At 42.3% G+C, this 23351-nt stretch overlaps 1 protein-coding gene across 1 annotated transcript in view; it reads left to right on the top strand.

Moving 5' to 3' along the window:
- The window catches only part of ZNF385D (zinc finger protein 385D), a 603454-nt gene that overhangs the window by 124706 nt on the left and 455397 nt on the right, over positions 1-23351 (top strand). The window lies entirely within an intron of this gene.

Genomic DNA, 23351 nt, shown 5'->3' with positions numbered 1-23351 from the left:
TGTGCTCCACATGGCTTTATCATAAATATAGATGGCAGCCATGACAGAGAAGGAATTTTAAGGAGAAAAAGGGAGTAACAACAGGTAGGAATCATGGGGACAATATATCGGCTGTGATAGCTCCACATGGGTAGAAAATGGAACAAATGTTTTTTTTTTATCTTGAATAAAATCCAAAGTATTCCTCCCCCACATTCTATAACTTATTTTCTCTTTTTTAGCAACAACAGGGCAGTATTTTTGAGCATGTAGTTTAGCAGACTCTCAGCAAGCTCCATTAACTTCCCAGATGTGGGCAGACATTGCTGAATAGCTTGTAAAATCATTTCCTGTACTTGGAGTTTTATAGTGACTGATTTGTACAAAGGAAACAGAAATGCAAACCCATGTATTGGAGGGCAGCATTGGCTTGAGGTCTGTAATGTGTACCAATCCATTTCCCTTTTTTTTTTGTTATTGATTTTTATACATTCAAACCAACATGTGTTCAGTTTTTGAGCGTACACAGAGAAGGCTCAATCCTGTTGCATCTAAGAAGGCAAAGCTTGTAGATTGATGAAGTGTTGTTTCCTAAGGTCAGCCAGATTTGACCTGATAATTTTTCCATAAAGTTTTGGTGGACCTGGAGCTCAACTACGCTGGAGTTAGTAAGAGAATCCTAACCAAACTAGGCTTCCTCTCATGTTATGTTAGACAGCACTAGTAGGGAGTAGATCTTATCGTTGCAACAGAACTCAGCAAACCTTTATGTAACCAATTTAAATTTCCTCTTGTGGAAACACTAATATGATCTGGTCTCTGCAAACTCATTCTGATGCATTACTAGTGTTTAGCTATGATCAAAACCTGTAGTTTTACACAAGGAAATTAATGCATTAGGCTCTTCAGAGAGTTATATTAGAATATGATATGCTAGCACAGAAATTCAAAAGTGTTCTGTCAAATCAAAGTGTAAATCTTTGGGGAAATGCATTGGAGTTAATAGAGAAATGTTAAGGACTCCAGGTTTCATACACAGTGTCGTCAGATATTTGGCTGCGTGTGTTCCCTTTGTAGCCCATCCCAGCTCGGGGTGGGGCTAACAGTGGGGTTATGTAGGGGGTGGTCACAGGGGTTACTCCCCTGACTCCCAGCTTCTCTGCCCAAAAAATGTCCCCACCAGTTGCTGTCCCGGCTTGTCAGGGTAAGCAGCTGGCGCGCTGGGACACTTTGTTTACTTAGGTTTACCTCCGTGCCTGTGGACCCTCGAGGTAAACAAACCATCTTAGCCCACCAGCGGCTTATCCTGATGGCTCAGGAGCCAAAGTTTGCTGACCCCTGAATTATAGGGTCGGCTAATGAACGAGTTATAAAAAATTTCCATTTTTACTTATCCATCTTGGGGGGGTCGGCTTATAAACGAACCGGCTTATGATCAAGTACATACGGTATATTGGTAAACTCAGGTTTCCCTGTAGAATTATATTAAACTATGCCTATTAATCTATGTTCCAGAGGATGCAATATAGTTTCTCAGTAGTTAGATTTCTGTCTGACACATATTTCTGTTGGCTATGCTTTCTAGAAACACGTGACATCTAACTGTGGTGATATGCATATTAGAAATGTCATACTAACAAAAAAGTATTTTGTCAAATTCCTCCCTCTGTTATACATGTGCAACCCTATTGATTTCATGGTCCATTGTGATTGCAGTAAAATACATGAGGCTGCCTCTGTAGTGAACTCTACCTAGGTCAGCATGGATTAAGGATTAAAACTAGGAGGACCATGAAGAGGACTATAGCCCAAAATTTGTTGTTGGGCTCTGTCATGGTATAATTCCCCACTCTGAACCTTAGCGTCCAAAAAGGTGGGGTACCAGCATGAATTCCTGTAAGCTCAATTACCAGCTTAGTACTTGTAGCGCTGCCACCAACAGGAATTCCATACACTCTGGTCCCCCCAAAACCTTGCCCGGGGACCCCCAAGACCCAGACCCTCTGGCTCTTAACACAAGGAAAGTAAACCCTTTCTCTCACCGTTGCCTCTCCCAGGCTTTCCCTCCCTGGGTTACCCTGGAAGATCACTGTGATTCAAACTCCTTGAATCTTAAAACAGAGAGGAAAATCCACCTTCCCCCCTCCTTCTCTCTCCCCCTCCCAGACTCTCCCTGAGAGAGAAAGCAAGCCTAACAAAGAGAGAAGTTAACCTCCCTCTCCCCCTTCCCTCCTTTCTCCCCACCAATTCCCTGGTGAATCCAGACCCCGTCCCCTGGGATCTCACACCAGAATGAAAAAAACAATCAGGTTCTTAAACAAGACAAGCTTTTAATTAAAGAAAGAACAAAGGTAAAAATTATCTTTGTAAATTTAAGATGGAATAGGTACAGGGTCTTTCAGCTATAGACACTGGGAATACCCTCCCAGCCTAAGTATACAAGTACAAATTAAAATCCTTCCAGCCAAATACACATTTGAACTCCTCCCAGCCAAATACACATTTGCAAATAAAGAAAACAAACATAAGCCTAACTCGCTTTATCTACCTAGTACTCACTATTCTGAACTTATAAGAGCCTGTATTGGAGAGATTGGAGAGAAACCTGGTTGCACGTCTGGTCGCTCTCAGAACCCAGAGAGAACAACAACCAAATTCTAACAGCACACACAAAAACCTCCCTCCCTCAAGATTTGAAAGTATCCTGTCCCCTGATTGGTCCTCTGGTCAGGTGACAGCCTGGCTCACTGATCTTGTTAACCCTTTACAGGCAAAAGAGATATAAAGTACTTCTGTTCTGTTAACTCCTACCATCTGTTTATGACAGGCTCTTTCCTGACTGTTGTCAAGAATTGACCTGTTTATGCCAGACATTCCTAATATTGCTGGAAAGATAGGGGCAAATGATTAATATAAATACAGTAGCTAACATCAAGAATGGATCCATTGTATCAGCCAGGAAACTCATGAAAAGGAGACATGAATTTTCAAGATGCATAAGGAAGAATATATTTTTAAAGTTATAAGCATTGTGTAATAGATTTCAAATAACTCCTACTGTGTTTCCTAATAGGAGTTATGTACCAATTTCCACTGGCACTGTGGTAAAAATGTACCCTGTGCTGAATTTCTTCAAAGTCACTGTAGTAATTTTCAAAATGACATCATTAAATTTCTGGTACTCACTAGCAAATGCATCTGTTAACCTTTATTAACATAATAAATTTTTACCTTGATTTGTTCACGTTCAGAAAGTGATCTGGTCTCCATTAAATTCAACAGTGAATGATCCAGTGAGTGTACTGAAGCAATAAAGAGTCAGATCTATATGAGCAATTTATAATTCATGGATGAAAACAATTGCTTGTATGTAAATATAATTATAATTTTCAAATATGCACCTAAATTCTGTAGCTCTTACTAATGTTGAGAGCTGCAAAATTGATTCTACAGTGAGAGTTATAAAGGGCAAAAATTCAGTCTTGTGCTTTATAAGAATGTCAAAAAGGTTTTTGTAAATAACAAAAAATTAAGGTAGGGGAGGATCCTTGTAAGCTTTGTTTTTTACAGTTGAAATGCTTCCAAAACTCCCAATCCTTTATTTGTGAGAGCTCACAACAACAACCCAACCCTGGGAGCCCCAGAAATCCTTTAGCAAAACTTATAAAATAATCACTCCTGTTATATCTAATGTGTAAAGAACAGCAATTAACAGTAAATTCAAATTTCAGACCTACTTTATGAATCAAAAATAATCAAAAAAGTGCCCAAGCCCAATTTTTAAAAAATCTATTACTACTATTTTCCAAGCTGAGTCTATTTTCAACATATTGTCAGTTAATTTTATCAGATGAGATTTCTAATGACTATAATTCCTAGGCACAAGAAGGATCATTAGGGATGAAATTTCTGTCTCAAACCTAGATTTCTTTATTCTGCAAGGCATTTTTTACACATGTATACAAGTGAGCTTTTTTTCTTAATCTGAATTCCCTTAAGGAGTTTATTTTTGTAGGGTTTTTTTTTTATGAACATGTTGTTGAAATGACAGCATGCTTAGCCACAAAGGAGGAAAAAATTGACATGTTCTAAACAGTGCATCTCACCAGACAAGTAAATAGCAGTATTGATGAGTTTTGAATAGTTGCATCCTTTCCTTCTCAGCAGAAGGACAGTGATAGTAATGCAGTGGCTCAGAGGTCAGACTTCAATTACAAGAGAGTTGGCAGTGAATGAAGGGATCATTACGATGCAATAATGATGCAGAGAACATTTCCTCCACATCTTTTTAGGGAAAAAATGATTTGCCTATGAAGCTAAGTCAGGTGTGCTCACCCAGTGTTAGGCTCAGGGCCGGCTCCAGGCCACAGCACGCCAAGCGCGTGCTTGAGGCGGCATGCTGCGGGGGACGCTCTGCCGGTTGCAGGGAGGGTGGCAGGCGGCTCCGGTGGACCTCCCGCAGGCGTGCCGCTGGTTCCGCGGCTCCGGTGGAGCATCCGCAGGCACGCCTGCGGGAGGTCCACTGGAGCCACAGGACCAGCGGACCCTCCGCAGCCACGTCTGCAGGAGATCCACCGGAGCCACAGAACCCACGAGCGGCAGAGCGCCCCCTGTAGCATGCCGCCATGCTTGGGGCGGCGAAATGGCTAAAGCCGGTGCTGGTTAGGCTATCACAATCTATCCAGGTACTTAGACACTTTGATGTCTTTCATCTTCATAGGTTCAACCTAGCACCTAGGAGGAAATTTATATGATTCCCTGAATATAAATTTTGGGATGATTAGTATCAGGGCTTTGTTGTGGAAAGGTAGCTGAAGAGATCTTCCCAAAAAATCAAAAGGGGCCTCCAGTGTAGAACTGTGCAAATAACTGTTTGTTTTTTTAAAATTTCTGTGGCTTAAGAAAAAATATGACAAAAATTGACATTAAATATTTTTTTTAATTTCAGCATGCCAAAAACATAAACAAATCCTTTGTTTTGGTTTGAATACATGTCATGATATCTTTCCCCAATCTGAACCTTAGAGTCCAAAAGTTGGGGTACCAGCATGAATTCCTCTAAGCTTAATTACCTGCTTAGATCTGATAGCTGCCACCAATCAGGACTTGGAGTGCCTGATACACTCTGGTTCCCCAAAAACCTTCCCTGGGGACCCCCAAGACCCAGACCCCCTGGATCTTAACACAAGGAAAGTAAACTCTTTCCCTCACCAGTGCCTCTCCTAGGCTTTCCCTCCCTGGGTTACCCTGGAAGATCACTGTGATTCAAACTCCTTGAATCACAACACAGAGAAATCAGGTTTGTTCCCCCCTCCCTTCTCTTCCCCTCCAGGTGTTCCCTCCCTGGGCTCCTGGAGAGACAGACAGATTCAAGCTCTGTGAATCTAAAACAAAGGGATTCCACCCTTCTCCCCTCCTTTCTCCTTCCCAGTTAAGTACAGACTCAATTCCCTTGAGCCTCAACAAGGGGAAAAAAATCAGACAAGTCTTAAAAGCAAAACTTTTAATAAAAAGAAAGAAAAAAATAAAAGTTGTCTCTGTAATTTAGATGGCAAAAGTTACAGGGTCTTTCAGCTTATAGACACTAGAAAGAAGCCTCCCCCCAGCAAAAATACAATTTAAAATACTTCCAGCAAACTACACATTTGCAAATACAGAAAACAATCAAAAGACTATAACTGCCTTTTCTACTAAATACTCACTATTCTGAATATATAAGAGACTGTAGCAGGGAGATTGGCAAGAAACCTGGTTGCACGTCTAGTCTCTTCCAGGACCTAGCGAGAACAAAACCAAACCCTAAAAACACAAACAAAGGCTTCCCCCCACCGAGATTTGAAAGTATTTTGTTTCCTGATTGGTCCTCTGGTCAGGTGTCCGGTTCACTGTTTTTTAACTCTTTACAGGTAAAAGAGACATTAACCCTTAACTATCTGTTTATGACACCAGAGTAGAACTGTGCAAATAACTGTTTGTTTTAAATTTCTGTGGCTTAAGAAAAAAATGCAAAAATTGACATTAAATATTTTTTTTTAATTTCAGCATGCCAAAAACATAAACAAATCCTTTGTTTTGGTTTGAATACATTTTTTTGTTTGACCTGAAACAAAACATTTCATTGTTTTTGTTTCTTTTTAACATTTTTAAAATGAAATTGAAGTAAAATTAAAAACAAAAAAGTTGTTTTAAATGGAAAAGATATTTTTTTTCATTTTAACTCTTTTGGAAATTAGTTTTTCAACTGTTGAAACAATATGGCAAATTTGACATGAATTTGTGAATTGTCTTAGTCGGCTGAAATCTGCATTTTAAGGTGAATTGAAGTTTCCCCTCCAAAATTTCACCCAACTCTATTCCAGAGCCTTCCAAAATCATTGTGTGAGTCAACAACTGCCTTCTGCTGTATTGAGATCAAAGTTTAGAAATTAACATCTAAATGGGAGAGGAGAGGTTCAGACAATATCATTTTTAAAATAAGGTGCTACTTGTGAATACTGTAATAATAATGAACAAATTATGTTAAAATACTTGATAGTAGTGAACCTTCCTTGGGCTCCTAATCTACTTTCTCATAGGTTTCTCTTGAAGAATTTTCTTTAAATAAACATCAGAGGGGTAGCCGTGTTAGTCTGTATCTGTAAAAAGCAACACAGAGTCCTGTGGTACCTTATAGACTAACAGACATATTGAAGCATAAGCTTTCGTGGGTATTTCATGACGAAGTGAGTATTCACCCACGAAAGCTTATGCTCCAATACATCTGTTGGTCTATAAAGTGCCACAAGACTCTTTGTTGCTTTAAATAAATGTTCTTCTAATGCCCATCTACTTAATGTTCTTGGTTCCTACCAAAGTGATTAAATTAAATATCTTCCTAGTAGACTTTTCAGCTACTGACATTCTTTTGTCTCCCTCCTAAGGTCTGTAGTTTCTGCTACTCAGACATTGCTCACTGCATCCTGCAGAAATATTGCTAGGTCTGTGGGTGTGGAGAAGAGTTATGGAAGCTGGATTTGCTCCACAAAGGAGCAGACAGAAAATATGCCTGCAATAAAGATCTGCAGGATGTCAGAGCACTCTGTGTTGTTGGGTCATTCGCTCCCAAGCCACTGTCATCTCAGAGCAATGCTGCCGGGACCTCCCAAGCCAGTAGCTGTCTTCAAAACTCTCATTAAAAAGGGTTTTCCAGGCATGGAAGGCCAGAGTCCAAAATAATAACACTATGGGACTGCATTGACTTGTGTAAGAATTGCCTGTTGGACTGATGTGTGCCCTTCCTAGCTTTGTCCCTGACTAGAACTAGGTTGGAAAAAGTTTTCCTATCCTGTAATAATTTTCATGATTTTGAACAAAATCCCACTCCACGTTGACATGAAACTGAGGCCTTTAAACTATTTCCACAAAAACCTGACAGAAAGTGAGACCTCAGAATAGTCATTAGTTATGGCACTCAGCTGGCATGCAGGAAACGTGGAAATCCAGTTTAAGTTCTTGTTTTGCCTGATTTAAAGCAAGGACTTGAACCTAAGCCTCTGACATCTCAGGTGAGTGCCCTAACATTGAGTGCCAGAGACCCACCCCCCAAAAATCCTCTACCCTGAGGGTTAAAGGGATGAAAATGATGTTATAGACTCATTTTACTTTCCCTGCATGGGAATGGCAAGATTATTGGTTGAGGGGACTTCTCTGTGCTGGTCCCTCAGTTTTTTTAGTCCTTTTGTCTTCAGTAGGAGTTCTGTCAGAATAAGGACAGAATAAAAACTTAGTAGGGATTTCAGGGTTTGGCTGTCTGACTGTAGAGAGATTAGTCACCAAAGCAGTGCTTCTCAGATTCTAACAGTTGATGTTTGCAAATTAATTACTTGGTCTTAAATAGTTCCAAACCACCCAAAATGCTCCATTATGTTAACACAAGCTAGAGAAATAGATATGTATTACTATCTAATTGAATAACATATGGTGTTGATTAGTGCTTACTTCTTTTTATAGAACTCAATTAAAAACATGACTGTAGTATATTTTAAGACTATGAGATGGCTGGGATAAGGTTGCTTCTGGAATGTAGGAACTACTGAACTGAGAAATGATGAACTTTTTCTTTTAGTTTAGCTACAAGATCCTTTCAGAATTCATGGTGTGCAGTGTTGTGACTGGGAAATAGAATGGAGTCTGTTCATATGCTGCAATACTAAAACACAGTCTTGAAAGATTTAAGTGCTTTCCAGGCCAAAAAAAAAAAAAAAAAAAGTCCCAGGTTTTATTTTCTGCACTATGGCTGAAAATGTACCAGCATATGGTGAACCTATCCCAGCTTTTGGGATTTAGTAGTTATAGGAATTAGTTTATAGAGAGGCCACCCTGGGGTGAATTCTCAAGACGTAGGCTTTAAAATGAAGGAGAAAAATTAAAAAAAAAATAAAACTTTCAAGGAAACCCACACCTTTGCTACTAGTAATTGACAAAGTTTTTGCCCAAGAAATTCTTCTTCTCTTAAAAATAGCAAATGCATCTGAATTTATTACTATATTTTGATTATTCACATGGATGGTTAAGGTATTACAACAGCAACAGGGCTAATTGCAGTGCTCAGACTGGAAGGAGAAAAAGGTAATGGCAGGAAAAAATGAACAGAAAAATAAGGTAGGTATTTGCTCCCCAATCCACCAACCTTTTTTTCCAATCCATCCCTCTGCTTTGTGGTGGGTAGAGGTGTGATAATCTTTTCTAACAGTTACAGGGAACATGATGATAGGCGCTTCAGAAACGCCAGTAGATTAGATATAGGAAACAGCAGTGAGAAGTCCCAATCTCTGCCCCAGTTTCAGCATTGACTAATAACTACCAAGCCAGCTTTTGGGATTATGACCTGAGGAGCATACTAACGTTGTCCAGTTATGTAAAGTGTTTGTTTATTTCAGTTTCTCACATCACATACCATATACTAGTTGTACTGACATCAATTTCAAAGACAATTGTTAACCAACACAGAACAAAACAGATCTTAAAAAAATAGACAACCTTAAAACAAAAACAAATCTTTCTGAGCTCATAAAGAATCCCACCGCTTACCACTCCCTCCAGTAAATCCAAGCTCATCCACTTGGGGAAAATAAGTGAGTCTTGCAGCATTTCCTGAAGCTTCCTCAGATCATTTGGGAGGGAAGTTTACGAGACCCAAGGGCCTCTCAATCAGAAGGTCCTACCGCTATCTCTCAATTGTTTAGTCCTCACAGTAGTTGTGTGACACTTCCACAATATTGCTTAGGATAGAATAGCCAGGGCACAAATCACCCAGGGCTTAAAACTGTTGGCTGAAAATTCCACTTTCAATCATCAAGAGCTGGTTGGGAATTTTCTGCCAGAATGACTTTTCAGTTGGAATATTTCATTTTGCATTGAATCAAGCTGAATCAAAACATTTTAGTTTCTTGAACTTCCATAAAACGTTTTATTCTGCATTTCCATATGGTGCCCCAATGCCTCATGCGAGCTGTAGTTCAGGCATCTCATGCTCTCATTCTCTCTTATGGGCTTCACTCCCTGATTGGACTGTGTCTCTCACAATTCAACGTGGTCTCACCTCTGACTGAACAATGTGATATATCATGGGAGTCATATCACCACAGGAGATATAATCAGGCCAGGGTGCCTGGCCAATTGGAAAGAAAGTGGGCATGAATTGCAATTCATATGAGGCTGTCATAAACAGATAGCTAAGGGTTAATGTCTCTTTCACCTGAAGCACCTGACCAGAGGACCAATCAGGAAACCGGATTTTTTCAACTCTGGGTGGAGGGAAGTTTGTGTCTGAGTCTTTGTTTTCTGTCTGCCTGCTTTCTCTGAGCTTTGGAGAAGTAGTTTCTACTTTCTAGTCTTCTGTTTCTAAGTGTAAGGACAAAGAGATCAGATAGTAAGTTATATGGTTTCTTTTCTTTGGTATTTGCATGAATATAAGTGCTGGAGTGCTTTGATTTGTATTCTTTTTGAATAAGGCTGTTTATTCAATATTCTTTTAAGCAATCGACCCTGTATTTTATCACCTTAATACAGAGAGACCATTTGTATGTATTTTTCCTTTCTTTTTTATATAAAGCTTTCTTTTAAGACCTGTTGAAGTTTTCTTTACTGGGAAATTTCAGGGAAATTGAGTCTGTACTCACCAGGGAATTGGTGGGAGGAAGAAATCGGGGAGATCTGTGTGTTGGATTTGCTAGCCTGATTTTGCATTCCCTCTGGGGGAATAGGAAAGTGCTTTTGGTTTCCAGGACTGGGAACGGAGAGGGGGAGTCACTCTGTTTGGATTCACAGAGCTTGTGTCTGTGTATATCTCCAGGAGCACCTGGAGGGGGGAAGGGAAAAAGGATTATTTCCCTTGGTTGTGAGACTCAAGGGATTTGGGTCTTGGGGTCCCCAGGGAGGGTTTTTCAGGGGGACCAGAGTGCCCCAAAACACTCTAATTTTTTGGGTGGTGGCAGCAGGTACCAGGTCCACGCTGGTAACTAAGCTTGGAGGTTTTCATGCTAACCCCCATATTTTGGACGCTAAGGTCCAAATCTGGGACTAAGGTTATGACATGGTGGCAGCGGTGGGATATAGACAGAATCCAGAAGCCAGTAGGAATATTATATTTTTCTTTTCTCTGCTAAGGGCTTTTTAGCAGAGAGAAACAGTTTGGTTTTAAAAGGGAACCAGAGAGAATTTTTTTTCTGCTCTCTCTGGCAGTTTGTGGCTTGCATGATAAGCAAGAAGCCATTAAGAGACTGTTAAGGGTCTTTTGTCACACAATAGCCCTCCCCTTAGGAGGCAAGTACCAGCACTATATGCATGCAAATAAAGTGGTTTTTCTGGTTTCCTTTCATTGAACATTAGCTACAGAGAGAAAGGGAAAAAAGCATTGTTGCTAGGCAGACCCCAGGAGGCAACAGAGCCTGCAGTTCTTAATATAACCACCGGAGGGCACCCCAACATAAAAAAACCGGAACCATGACTTCTAAGGCAAAAATTGAGGCTGAAGAACAAGTCAGAGAAGCTGAACACAGGCGACAACTGGAAATAAAACAAACAGAGATGGAAATAAGAGAGAGAGAAAGAGAGGCAGCCTACCAAAGAGAACAGGCAGCCAAAGAGGCGGACCACCGCCGAGACATGGAAAAACAACAAAAAAAAAATGGAAAAACAACAAAAAGAAAATGAAGAGAAGGAAAAACAGAGAAAACATGAACTGGAGTTGGCAAAAGCTGGGCTGCATGTGCCAGCCAACCCTAACAACCCGGCGCCAATTATTGCTCCACAGCACCGGAAATTTCCCACCTACAAGGCAGGTGATGACACCGAGGCCTTCTTGGAAAATTTTGAAAGAGCCTGTCTTGGGTACAACATCCCCGAAGACCAGTACATGGTAGAATTAAGGTCACAGCTCAGTGGACCTTTAGCAAAGGTGGCAGCTGAAATGCCTAAGCAGCAAATGAATGACTATAAACTTTTTCAAACCAAGGCCAGATACAGAATGGGGATAACCCCAGATCATGCCTGTCGGCGCTTCAGAACCCAAAAGTGGAAACCAGAGGTGTCATTTCCCAAACACGCCTACTACATTGCAAAAAACTATGAGGCCTGGATAACAGGAAACAACGTTCAAACCTTGGAAGAACTGCACCTCCTCATACAAATGGAGCAGTTCTTGGATGGTGTTCCTGAAGACATCACACGGTACATACAAGATGGAAAACCCAAAAATCTCGCTGAGGCGGGGGAAATTGGAGCCAAATGGATGGAACTGGCAGAAAGCAAGAAAGCTACTGTCATGGGAAACGATTACCCCAGGGGGCACACAGACCATAAACCCTACAACCGAGGACAGCCAAAGACCCCACATAGCACCCAAGTAAAGCCACAGACACCCTACCCTTCCACCTCACCAGTCTCCAGTAACTCACCTCGGCCCAGTAACCCATCAGATGGAAGATGCTTTAAGTGTAATGAACTGGGACATATCAAGGTCAACTGTCCCAAGAACACCATGCGAGTGCAATTCATTACACCACCATCACACCAAAGATCCCCAGGCCCGGATGCCTCTCAAATACCCTTGGAGCGAAGGGAAAATTTGAGAGTGGGCGGAAAGAAGGTTACTGCGTGGAGAGACACGGGGGCACAAGTGTCAGCTATCCACCAATCCTTCGTCGACCCCAAATTCATCAACCCAAAGGCCAAAGTTACAATTTACCCCTTCATGTCACAAGCTGTAGACTTGCCTACAGCTCAACTGCCTGTCCAGTACAAAGGCTGGTCAGGAATGTGGACTTTTGCAGTCTATGACAATTATCCTATCCCCATGCTACTGGGGGAAGACTTGGCCAACCAGGTGAGGCGGGCCAAGAGAGGGGGAATGGTTACACGTAGCCAAACCAGGCAAGCTTCCAGACCCATTCCTGTTCCTGAACCGTCCACAGACGCCCCGTCTGGGTTACCAGAGACCCAGACAGAGGTAGTGGACCCAGATTCCATGACAACCACTGAAACAGCCACAGCACCTCCAATCCCAGGCCCGGAACTGGAACAGCAACCAGCACCAGCAATTGCAACCCCATCTTCAAACTCAACGCCAGAGGGCGCCAGCGAGCCACAACTGGCAGAAGCAAGAGACAGCCATACCCAAAAGGCTCAGCCAGAGCCTGAAATACCCTCAGGTGCACCAGCAAAGAGCGGTTCACCAGCAACGGAAACAACCCCATCACCTACATCGCTTCCAGAGGGACCAAGCCCAAGTCCACAGTCTGAGGAAGAACTGGTGACCCCAGCCTCAAGGGAACAGTTCCAGACTGAGCAGGAAGCAAATGACAGCCTTCAGAAAGCATGGGCGGCGGCACGGAGCACCCCACCGCCTCTCAGCTCTTCTAATCAATCCCGGTTTGTTATAGACCAAGGACTTTTATACAAGGAAATTCTTTCTGGTGGACACCGGGAAGAATGGCAGCCGCAAAAACAGTTGGTGGTTCCAACTAAGTACCGGGGGAAGCTCTTAAGCTTAGCCCATGATCATCCCAGTGGCCATGCTGGGGTGAACAGAACCAAAGACCGGTTGGGGAAGTCCTTCCACTGGGAGGGGATGGGCAAGGACGTTGCCAAGTATGTCCGGTCTTGTAAGGTATGCCAAAGAGTGGGAAAGCCTCAAGACCAGGTCAAGGCCCCTCTCCAGCCACTCCCCATAATTGAGGTCCCATTTCAGCAAGTAGCTGTGGATATTCTGGGCCCGTTCCCAAAAAAGACGCCCAGAGAAAAGCAGTACGTACTGACTTTAGTGGACTTTGCTACCCGATGGCCAGAAGCAGTCGCTCTAGGCAACACCAGGGCTAACACTGTGTGCCTGGCCCTAACAGACATCTTTGCCAGGGTAGGTTGGCCCTCTGACATCCTTACAGATTCAGGGTCTAATTTCCTGGCAGGGACCATGGAAAAACTGTGGGAAACTCATGGGGTGAATCACTTGGTTGCCACCCCGTACCACCATCAAACCAATGGCCTGGTGGAAAGGTTCAGTGGAACTTTGGGGGCCATGATACGAAAATTCATCAACGAATTCTCCAATAATTGGGACCTAGTGTTGCAGCAGTTGCTGTTTGCCTACAGGGCTGTACCACATCCCAGTTTAGGGTTTTCACCATTTGAACTTGTGTATGGTCACGAGGTTAAGGGACCATTACAGTTGGTAAAGCAGCAATGGGAGGGGTTTACGCCTTCTCCAGAAACTAACATTCTGGACTTTGTAAGCAATCTGCAAAGCACCCTCCGACACTCTTTAGCCCTTGCTAGAGAGAATCTAAAGGATGCTCAAAAAGAGCAAAAGGCCTGGTATGACAAACATGCCAGAGAACGTTCCTTCAAGGTAGGAGACCAGGTTATGGTCTTGAAGGCGCAACAGGCCCATAAGATGGAAGCATCATGGGAAGGGCCATTCACGGTCCAAGAGCGCCTGGGAGCTGTAAACTACCTCATAGCATTTCCCAATTCCTCACTAAAGCCTAAAGTGTACCATGTTAATTCTCTCAAGCCTTTCTATTCCAGAGACTTACAGGTTTGTCAGTTTACAGTCCAGGGAAATGATGCTAAGTGGCCTGACGGTGTCTACTACGACAGAGGCAATGTAGCACTATAGAGAAATAAAGTTTAATGTTGAATTGACTCACATTTAAAATGAAACATTTTGCCATTTCTGAATCAAAAGTTTTCAGAACTTCTCATTATGTGAAAAATGTTGGTATTTCAACATTTTGTCCTGAATCTGCACAAAAGCAAGCTGGAATATTAGAATTTCCAGTGGGACAGAAATTTAAATTTTCACTGCTCTGTAACCTGGAGCGAGTGCAGATTGGAAAGCACAGGTGTAATGTCCTCTCTGCCTGGAACACTGCCTTGCAAATGGGCACCTCTACTTTGTGCTCACTGCAATATCTGCATGGTTTGAATGTATAGCCTTATGGCAATGCCATAATCCCTGCCTCGAGGTGACCAAGGCCTGGATAACTGTTGTACCTTGGTATCCAGACATATCTGGGGATCCAACAAGTTACCCAAGTTGCAAACTTTAGAAACAAGCATGGGGCAAACCATATTAGTCAGGTCTGCCGATATAATTGCTATTATTGCTATTGCTTCCTATAACATGAGCATCATCTCAGTCTTGTCTGCATTGAGTCTCTTCTATGCTCAGTATCTGTAGATACTGGACAAATTGTTTCACTATATTAGCAGAGTCTGAAGATGTGGAAATATAGAGATGGGTAACATAAGCACAATAAATACCCATAATTCATACACTGTCATGAACCCTCCCAAATATACTAGCTACGTGATGAATGAGTGTGACAGAACAAACCCTGTAATAGCTTCCATGTCCGTAGGATAGATGAAAAATTGACCAACACTAACCTCTGCGACCTCTCAGAAAGAACAAAACAGAACCGCTCATGCTACTCCAGCTACCCTGTAGGGTCAATAACTGGGTCAGTCACAATCTAAAAAATCAATACAGGCACGTGGAAAATGAAGCAGCTATGTGTATTTTTTTTAAATAAATATCATATGCACTTCAGTCTACTTGTTTGATATCATCCTACCCACTTGCATAGAATTAAATCAAAGAAGGCTGGTAGGGGGAAGCAAACAGCAAATGAAACAATATCAGAGATAAGGCCCTTTAAGGGAACAATATGGAGAGCTGTTAAATTGGGAATGCCCCTGCCTGGTTCCATCCAGTCTAGCATGGTTTACCCATCACAGGCCTGAGCCTAGGATCAAAGAAGATAAAATCTTAAAAGATTTGCTCTAAGGTCCTAGGGTACAAGGGGGATTGAGACAGCTGTCAGCAGTTGCCTGTGGGGAGATGCAGATGCTACCAGAGAGACACGGAAAGAGGGAGAGAATGCAGCAGGGTATTTGTTTCTCCCAGCCCAGAGATGGAAGTAATTGGGTTGAATGGAATTTACCAAAGTTTACAAGTTTAAAGATTAAAGGTAAGAAAGGAGAAATATACATATAGGTCTTTATTGTTATAATGTGTGTCATTGATTGCTATGTACCTTTGGGTGAACAAATAAATAATGCTTTATATTGAATCTAGTTTTGTGTCACTTTAATGAACCCCTGTCAGAGGTCCCCAGAATAAAAGAGTTTACAGTTACCAGCACGGTTGTGCTTGTCAAGTTAACACAGTTGGTAAATGGGACTGCAGGAGAGATCAAGTCTGGGAATAGTAGGTGGTTCCAGCTATGGTGGGTGGCAGAAGGTGAAGGTAGAGAAACCTGTAACTAAAGGGGTGGACTCAAGAAGGACTAACGGGGTCTAAAGCACAAGTTGCTTTGTAACCATGACAACATATTCATTAATTGTCAAAGGGATATCATCAATCAACACCACCAATGCAGCTGCCAAGCCTAAAATAAAAGAGACTTGAAGAGTCCCGCTATTACTGTGGGAGTTATGCTACAACTTTTTTGATAACCTTCCCCCAAAGTAGGAAACTTGAGACAGGGTGATAATTGGATAGATAGTCTACGTCAAGAGATGGGTTTTGAAGCAAGGTTCTAACTGTTTATTTGAAAGAAGCTGACTCCTTTTGCTCCCTTTTGACATTCCTCTCCAACAAAGATCCCAATATCTCTCAAAAGGCTTTCAGCAGCCAGGAGGACGCAGGATTAATTCACAGGTCATGACTTAGGCAAACTCCAGTGCCTACAGAATTTCAGCAAGCATCACTAACTGAAACTCAAGCAGAGGCAGTTTTGTGTGGGCTAGGCTGTGCTACTGAGGCCACGTCCAGACTAGAAATTAAAATCGATTTTAGATACGCAACTTCAGCTACGTGAATAACGTAGCTGAAGTCGAATTTCTAAAATCGAGGTACTCACCAGTCTGGACGGCGCTGCATCGATGTCCGCGGCTCTCCGTGTCGATTCCGGAACTCCGTTCGGATTGATGGAGTTCCGGAATCGATGTAAGCGCGCTCGGGGATCGATACACCGCGTCCAGACTAGACGCGATATATCGATCCCCGAGCAATCGATTTTAACCCGCCGATGCCGCGGGTTAGTCTGGACGAGGGCTAAGAATTCATGCTGTAACTGCAGAGGCAGATAGCTTACTTCCGATCCAAGCAATCTTATCTGCATGCTAGTTTGAAAACTCTTTCACAAGGAGAAACACTTGACTCTGTCACCAGATGTAAACTAGCTGGATTAACAAGAGTATTAATTGCCCAGAGCAGTTATGCCACTCTGGGTTTCAAGGATCTTATGGTGGAAGTGAATACATTTTTCTTTACCTCCTCTACAGCCATTGCTAATGCCCTCAAATCTCTTTGTGCTGCAATTAGTGGACTTTGCCACTGATTATCTAGCTTTATTCTCTGTTTTGTCTATTGCAGGATATTTGTTTGTCATGGTAACTGGAGAGGACAAAGCCAAGGAAAAGAGCCTTAAGCAGGGCCGCCCAGAGGATTCCGGGGGCCTGGGGCCATCGGCGGCAGGTGGCTCCGGTGGACCTCCCGCAGGCGTGCCTGCGGAGGGTCCGCTGGTCCCGCGGCTCCAGTGCAGCATCCGCAGGCACGCCTGTGGGAGGTCCACCGGAGCCGTGGGACCGGCAAGTGGCAGGGGGCCCCCGCGTGGTGAAATGTCTAGAGCCGGCCCTGTTCGGCGGCGGGGGGCCCTTCCGTTCCGGGACCCACCGCTGAAGTGCCCCGAAGACCCGACGCGGGGGCCCCCCGCCGGCGAATTACCGCAGCCCGCTCTTCGGTAATTCGGTGGCGGGGGGCCCCCGCCGCGGGTCTTCAGGGCACTTCGGCGGCGGGTCCCTGAACGGAAGGGCCCCCCGCCGCCGAATTACCGCTGAAGACCGGGTTGCACTTCGGCGGCAGGTCCCGCTTTGGCGGTAATGCGATGGTGGGAGGTCCCAGAGCAGAAGGACTCCCCCGCCAGCAAAGACCAGGAGCGGAAGAAGCTCTGGGGCCCGGCCCTGCAAGAGTTTTTGGAGGCCCCCGAGTGAGTGAAGGACCCCGCTCCAGGGGCCCCGAAAAACTCTCGTTGGGGCCCCTGCAGAGCCCGGGGCCTGGGGCAAATTGCCCCTTTTGTCCCCCTCTCTGAGCGGCCCTGGCTTTAAGAGACACTGGTATTTGGTTGTCTGGTTGTTGAGTATTACCAACCCACCAATACAGCGGTGGATTGGTAACACTTCATTCTTCCTGTGAAGCCTGTTGTGCTCCAGTAGGCTCTTTAATGGACCTAATAAGTGTGGCTATGCAAAATAGAATAATAGAGAGTAGTACTGACTTGGATAATTTTATACTCAGAAGACACTCAGCTAACAACATAATTAGCTGTACTTTAAGAGAACAAAGTTGTCTCTCTTTTTCCCTGTATGGAAAGTGCACTTTTGTCTCAAATCAGAAGAGGTAATTGTTGGTTCATGACAGGGATATAATTTATAATTTTACTCCCTCACTTCTAATCCCATCTCAGAAACAAAATCTCCAGAGTGTAGTTGAGCCAGCAAACACCATAGATTGTAGCGGGACAGTTTTCTACTTTGCTCAAAGCTATCCCTTCATGCAAAGTTCATTTTACTGGTAAGCATAATTGAACCAGAACTGAGTTCAGCGCTCCAGGGAAAGTAGGCCTGAGCATTTATCCACAATGCCATTTAGCTGGCTGAATTTTTTTAATTATCAGTTTGCTAATTCAATTGTAGTGCACTACTGCTCTTCTAAACATCTGAGAACTTAGCTTGTGCCTCATAGTCACTGATCCAAAACAAAGCTGTTCACAAAGGTAATAACTATCCACGTGTCACTTAATCTAATACAGTGAAGATAAATTCTATGCTACAATGGAAAGGAAACAACTTTCATTTAATAATACTTTGTAGGGTAGATAACATAAGTTAGTTAAGTAATTCATATCAATTGAAAGTATTTAACTTTTAAAAATAGGACTGTGTGCTTGCTTTTGAATATTTTGAACACAATTACCAACTAGTATTAATGAGACATGTTTCCTGCAGCCACAAACTGAACTTGCTTGTGCAAACAACCAGAATTGCACTTGAATATCAATTTGTGTGACACCCAAAAATAGAAGTGTGTAACTGTGGGTATACACTTTTAGAGGCCACTTTTGAAGTGTGGCCTTCTGAGACTTCCTGGCTCATTATTTTTCCCCTCTATACTGTATAGTGAGTAGTAGGATGCTAGTGTACTTGCAGTCCTCATGAGAGTCAATCTACTACAGTATACTTCTGGAGGCTTGACTTAAGGGGTATTTGTTTACGTTCCTCTAAAATATTGTATCGACTAGTAAACATAATTTTTTAAAATAACATCAACAAATGATGTACAACAAGTTATCTCCTTCATCCCCTAGCCTGCTTCACCTCCACCCCTTCAAAAATAATAGAGAATGGTCTGGAACCATAAAGTTTGGATCCAGACCAGTATCTGAACTTCTCAAAAGAATTGTCAGTTTGCAGAGTTGGGTTTTTGTTCAGACCATTTCTGTCCATAACTACATACAAAATAAAATCCTCAAACACTCCCATGGAAGTGCATAGGAGTGTTCCTAAAGCAGGAAGAGAAGTGGCTTGTACAGCCTGAGACTTATAGTATGTTAGCCAATACTGTATGCTGTTACATACGCTGAATTCACTGTCTATGTGTGAAGACCATATCAGCATGACATGACATGCTTCCTGTGCCTACCTCTGTCATCCTGCTCTGCTGCTGCAAATGCTACCCTTGTTGTGCCAGATTTCAGAAAGAGAGCACAATAGTCAGTGTTTTATGACTATAATGCCATCACAGGTGTCTAATGCAAGCACTAATCAAATGATTGGAGCTTGAGTTATTTATTTCCAACATGGCATTTTGTTCCATTACATTCTTGTGCATTTTGTCTTTTTCTAGAATATTTTGATTGTCTTACACTCCATACTGCAGAATAAATCATACAAAGTTGTCATATTTATCCTAATATTAGTGATGTCTTATTTCACTATTATTACTTATTTTGTCTGCTTATTTCTGTGACAGTTAAGAAAAAGTATTATGCATGTATGAGTACACACACTGAGCAGGTATGTGTAATGGACTATATAATATTTACTTATAAAACTGAATGTATTGGCCAGAAGACACACACATTACAGTAACTCCATGCTCATAACACTATAAGCTTAGAGAGATACAGTACTGCATTTGTAATCTTAATATCATACTGCACTCTAGTGGGGAATGCTTTCAATGCAGAAGTTGTTAGGTATTGTACAACATATACAAACTGGAGTTTCTGACCAATTATTATCTAATTAACTTCTAATAATAGTAGGAAATGTAATAGTATGTTATTATTTATTTATTCTGTTTGACATTTGATTAAATGCTGAATTTCTTCATTTAAAATTCAATTAAAATATAACTCTCTGATGATGGATTGGTACCTCCAGCAGGTTCCAGAGGAGTTAGGCTTTGGGGGATCCCTTTTTCTTCCCTAGGGGAAATTCTTACTTCCACAAAGAAGTATTTGGAGGAAACTCCACAAGAAGAATCTGAGTTTTCTTACTACCTCTCACAGGTTTTCCTATAAGGGAATGTGATCTGGCCCATAAAAGAGACACCGTTATCACTGTTGGTATAATACATTTATTTAATAATAAATATTCATTTCTGTGTTGGGGTTTTTTTTTTTCATTTGGTGTTTGTCCTGGATCCAGTGGTTTAATCTTCTTTTAGATTTCTGAAATCCTATACAATATAGAGAGTTAACTGTATTTGTAAGCAGAAAATAAGCCAATAAAACTGAAAGCTGATCCTGAGAGATGCTGATTTTACTGAAAGTAGCAAATGCTGAGGCACCTCTCAGGTTTGGGTGCCTGTTCTTTGCATAATTGTAGCAAACTGTTTTGAGTAAATATTCTTCAGTTTACATAAATGAACCCAATATTAACTGGAGATAAAGCAAATCTGGAAACTCAGATTGAAACTCTCAAATTTCAGGACTGGAATGTTCATCTCTCAATTTGCCCCGTACGCTTTGGTTCCAATTAAGTGAATACCTTCTGGTTCTGATATAGCCAAAGCCTTGAGATCAGTGGTGGGCAACTTGTGCCCCACGGGCCACATGTGGCCCGTCAGAGTAATCCTCTGGCAGACCGCCAGACTGTTTGTTTACATTTGCGTGGCCACCCGCAGCTCCCAGTGGATTACCCTGACAGGCCGCGTGTGGCCTGCTGGATGCAGATTGCCCACCATTGCTTGAGATGGTAGCTGAACACATGAAATGTCTACCATTTGGGTAGAACAGCTTTCAGTATTGTTGTGTAATCCGGTGCTTCTCAAATGTATTGGATCGTGCTCCCACTTCTTTGTGTCTGTACTACTTTACATGCTGTCTCCCTCTTCCCACTACACAAGTACATATACCAATAAAAAATATGCAACTCTCAAATATAAAAAACAGCCAGGCATTGATTCAAACACAGTCAACAATCTATTGTAATAAGAGCAAAAGCAAAACTGAGATTGTGGTCGATGCTTACAATTAAATGTGCACATCAGGTTAACGTACAGATGGCAATGACTTGGTTTACTGCTATGCAAGCTTAAAAGAAATCTGTCAAAATGCACAGCACCATCTGAGGATCTGGGATGTCTGGAGGAATCAGCTTTGCTAATTATTCATTGCTGTGGGTAAAATGTATGCCGTAAAGTTTTTTTTCCCTAAAGCTTCTCATGTCATTTCCCCAACTTTCCCAGAGGGTGCGGGGGAGGAGGACACCTCCCAGTTTGAGAACCTCTGGTGTAGTCAAATTAAAATCTGCCTAGTTTTGATTCACTTTTGGAGTCAAACTGTGTCATAAACCTAGTCTGGCTCTGGAAGTAAAAATGGCCTTTGCTAGCCCTCATGTATAGAAGCAGCTAGCTTTCACTTTCCTCAGTATGACTGACTTGACTGTATTATTGAGTCATCAAAAGGGGCACCATATTTGGAAAAACTGAATGCAACTGCACTTAAAGCACAATGTGCGTTGATTAAGTCTGCAAGTATCCACTAAGTTTGCAGAACTGGTATTTTGCCTAATAAACTTTACCTCACTGGGTACTGCTTTCATACACCATATTCCTTCAGTAACGAATTAATCTTGTTGTGTGTGCACGGAGCATGACTCGTAAGTTTGTGTTTATTTCACTTTAGCTTCTAGGAGGCAGACTTTCCTCTCTCTTCTTCGCCACTGAGTTTATGGGAATTACTTTTGGTACACCTTGGTGTGAGAGGAGAATCAAGGTCTAGATTTATAGATTAACCTTACCTTATAATTCAGGAAGACTAAAATAAGAGACCAGTAATGCTTGTTTATTATTTCTCTTTAGAGTATTTTGGAGCAGAGCAGGAGAAAATGAGCAGAATCTAAACAAAAACAGAATCATCTTTGATATTTTATTCTTGGTTTTATGATTAATTTAGATTTTGACTTGAAAGCAGCCCAGACAAATGCAGAGAGAGTGAATAGGAGTTGTACAATAATTAAAGTGATGAATACAAGAATGATCTGTCTGCAACTTGCAGGGTCAGGATTTTTTATGCTTCTGGTATCTTCAGCATACTGAATCATAAAGACTGGAAATAGACTTCAGCCTTTCCATGGGTTTTGATGGAAATCTTGCAACAGGGCCTCCAGGGTGTGCCTTACAGCACTCCCACCAACAAAGCAACTTATTGCCTGCCCCCTGTAGCCAGACACAAACATTGTATAAATATTGGAATATATTTATATGTTGTCCTCCCCACAGAGCTTAACACTGGCCTTTTTATAGTACTAGTTGATGACTAAAACTGATATGTTACTTAATCATAAAGAAAACTGTAAGTAAGTTCCAAGGGGGTTCAGCCATCTCACTTGCTCTTGGGGCCCTTAGAAGTACACTTACCCTTTAAGAACTTTCTTTCCTAGCTTTTCCACTAGCTCTCACTATCCCCAAATGTGGTATTCCACCCAGGCTTGGTAGCAGGACCATGGGGAGTTCTAGCTTGTGAAGACTAGGAGATTGGAAGCCTGCTTAAAATGGCAGGGTTCCCCCAACCTAGCAGTCCCATGCCAGTCCTCAGGGAAGTTAAAGTCCTGCACTTTGGGCAGCTTTTTGCCAGTTTGCTGCTCAAGCAGGATTGTCCTCAGCCTCTCTGACAACCACCCTGATCTGCCTGGGTTGAAGCTTATTATCCCAGCTATTACTGGTCAACCAGTTAGCCATATCTAAGGAGGTAGCAACTCTGTCCCTTAACTCCTTCATGGCTGGGGCAAGGTGGGGTTATACATTCTGTCTCATAGGTGAATGTATTTCTGTTACAGTAAATAATTGTCCTTTCTCAGGGAAGGTTACTGTTAGGCTGCTATAGACCCCATTCAGAGCTTGCTAAGGAAAAGGTTACCTTCCCTTCTGGCAAGGAGAAGGAGTATAATCACCTGTCCTTAATGCAGAATCCTAGGGCTGGACCAGCTGTGGAAAATTGAATCCTTCTAGCACACTATAAGAGGGAAGTGAGGTGGGATCTGAATCTAGTAGTTAAGAAAAAGAATCTCTAAGAAGAACTGGGGCTGAGTAGTAACCCAAGTGAGTTTTCTTCTCTCCCTTGTCCCCGTTCTTCCTTGCTGGAGGAGTTTGGTGAAATGAGCCATGTTTCAAAACTTTGGTTTAGGCTTGGCTGAGGCAAGCAATGCCTTGAACCTTTGCTTTGTCTGAGAGAAGCACTATTGTACCTGTGTGTGGCTGACAAATAAACATATCTCTGGTGTGTTAGACTCCAGTTGTTACAATTGTATTTGGCATAATT

The sequence above is a fragment of the Gopherus flavomarginatus genome, chromosome 2 (genome assembly GCF_025201925.1).
Source record: "Gopherus flavomarginatus isolate rGopFla2 chromosome 2, rGopFla2.mat.asm, whole genome shotgun sequence".
NCBI lineage: Eukaryota > Metazoa > Chordata > Testudines > Testudinidae > Gopherus > Gopherus flavomarginatus.
Note: the sequence above shows the minus strand (reverse complement) of the source record. Positions and strands in the feature narration are given on the sequence as shown.